Here is a 2,776-nt window from a genome sequence, read left to right on the forward strand (position 1 = left end):
AAAATATTTTCTTCCTGTGTTCAAGTCCTACCTCTTCCCCCATTTTTTGTAGCCCACTGAGTCCAATTTCTAATACCTGCTGAAGCGTTGGCCAACCTCACTGACTTGCTCTTGTACAGGTCTTGTCCAGTGAGTTCATGAATATAATGGCTACACCATGTGCAGAAGACAGCATTTCCAAGCTCCCCTCCCTGTCTTCTGGATCTCCCATTCTTTCCACCTTCTGTTCTTCAGTATTCTCCGAACCTGGGGTGTAGGTGGGGACAGTTCCTTCTGTATTCTTATGGGGTAGGTGTTGTAATATGAACCCCTTCCTAGTTTACCGTGTATTTCCTGCTCAGGTGTGCCCAAGAATATCTAGCACAAGGCATCAAGTAATCATTCAACCACAGGCTTGCTATTGATTCATATGAAGGAATATGGGAATGCTTTATGGCTCAATGACTTGAAAATCATTTGCAAAACTGACAGTGAGAATTTCAGAAATGATATCTTTTCATTGTTGTTGTCTTTGTTTTTGTTGTTGTTTTGTTTTGTTATTTGAAACAGGGCTTCTCTGTAACTTTGGAGCCTTCCTGGAACTTGCTCTGAAGACCAGGCTGGCTTCAAACTCACAGAGATCCGCCTGTTTCTGCCTCCCGAGTCCTGGGATTAAAGGCCTGTGCCACCACTGCCCAGCAGAAATGATATTTTAAATAGTACCTTAGTGCCTCTTGGAGGAGCTAGCTAATTGAGTTCAACCCTATGTAGGAGCTGTCCCTTCTGGGACATTGTCCCGACTGTCAGTGGAGATGTCTTTTTTCCCAGAGCCTGGGGATTTTATGACAAGACTAGATCAAGACTGCATCAGCATCTTCCTTGAATCAAGTCCGATATTTAAACTATGTTGTACCCTTCGAATGCTGACAGCTTCTGAAATCCCTGCAACTGATAACATAATGTTTGTGAGCAAAGAGTTGGTCTAGCAGGAAACTGCTATCAAGCAGACCATCTTGTGTGCTTAGCCATGAACGTTGATCACAAGAACATGCCTCATTGCAGCCCTCATGCTTGAAATCACATTGGAGAGAGAGAGACAAAGCAGCTCATGTATGTTAAAAACATGCACCATGCCTCCATGCCGTCTCAGCTCTCGGGCACAATCTGTGATTAGAACCCGGCTTTCTGAACAGAATCATCTCTTCCCACAGACAACAAGAAAAAGGCAGCATGAAATTTTTCAGTGAAGTGCCTGGAGATAAACCCATGTGTGCACTGCATAGATTATGGCATGAATAATTCATTTTAGGTGAAGTGAATATTTGATGGTCTATTAATAATGTATGTATTTAGACAAAAGCATGTATTCTATGGAAGAAAGAGAAAGCTGTGAACATTGAGTTTTCACAATACAGTGTGCCCTTGTGACCCATGGTTGATGAAACCTTGTGTTGAAAAGTCTTTCCGTGACGTAGCCTGGATGGCTCAGGCTTTGGAAATTTCTTTCTGTTTTCAGGACTCAGTTATTGATCATAGTTCCTCTCCTCTTTTTCTCCCAGTGTCCACTCCATTCATGACTATTCACACAGCCAACGCCAAGGCATCTTCTGTGAAGAGATTACCTGGGGTGTTTGGATGACATTGATTGATACATACACCTAAGAAGCCTCCATCCGCAATGGGATTCAAAGTAGGCAAAGCATTTGAAAAGTGTGTTGTTTGTTCCTCTGCCTCTGACTTTGGGTAGAGAACTTGAGCAATGTTGGCCTTCTTAGAATGAGACACGAGGAAGAAAGCCTCGATAGATGGTGACATCAAAGTAGGGGCACATTGGCACCTATAGATGCTAATATCTGGAGAGAAGCAAGGTGTAGCCTTTCATCTGGCTTCTTTAGTTGGGTTGGACCATTGTATTATTGCACAATTTCCATGACGTGATGCAACTACTTCATTCTTCTGTATTCTGGGAACCTTACACATTACTGTAAGAGAGAAAGTCATGATGGCAGATTTTTCTAAGTTTATTTACCTGAGAATATGAGATATATTGCTCCATAATTTAAGTCTTTGAACTAAGACTTTTGAATTTAAGTCTTGTGAGGTATCAGTGAAATTATTTAAGATTTTAGAGAAGGTCCCAAATACACCAGTTTCTTCTGTTTTTTTTTTACACATACCATTGGCCAGAGTAGGGAAGGTACTGTAGAGAGCTCACAATTCTGCAATGAGAGTCATGGATTCAGTCACTGTCCCAGTCATTCCTGTCCTCTGTACAACTCTATCTCCTCAGGTATGATAAGAGCTCAGTGAACACCACACACACACACACACACACACACACACACACACACACACACACATGTGTGCACTGCATGAACCAGAGATAAGCTCATGGGAGAAAGATGGAGAAGCATCTACCAGGCATCTGGTGACACCCATGGTTCCTGCCAGTTTCTGTCCTGCAGGAGGTCTGGATGAGAGAAGGTACCCTACACATCCTTTGGTATTCAAAGTAGGACCATCACACTAAAAGATATTAACATATACGTTTTCTCGGTACTGGTAGTCAAATCCAGGATTCTCACACATGCTAGGCAAAAGTTCTTGCAACAGTGTCTCACCAATTCCCTCAGACTAGCTTTGAACTTGGTCCTCCTGCCTCAGTCTCCATGGTAGCTGAAATTACAGGACAATGCCACCAGACCCAGCTGGGATTCTGGTATTTTAAAGGAAAAGGTTTTGTGTGCATCATGCCTCTTAAACATCACAACTTCTTCATTTGACTTCCGGTCTCAGA

The sequence above is a fragment of the Microtus ochrogaster genome, chromosome 8 (genome assembly GCF_000317375.1).
Source record: "Microtus ochrogaster isolate Prairie Vole_2 chromosome 8, MicOch1.0, whole genome shotgun sequence".
Lineage (NCBI taxonomy): Eukaryota > Metazoa > Chordata > Mammalia > Rodentia > Cricetidae > Microtus > Microtus ochrogaster.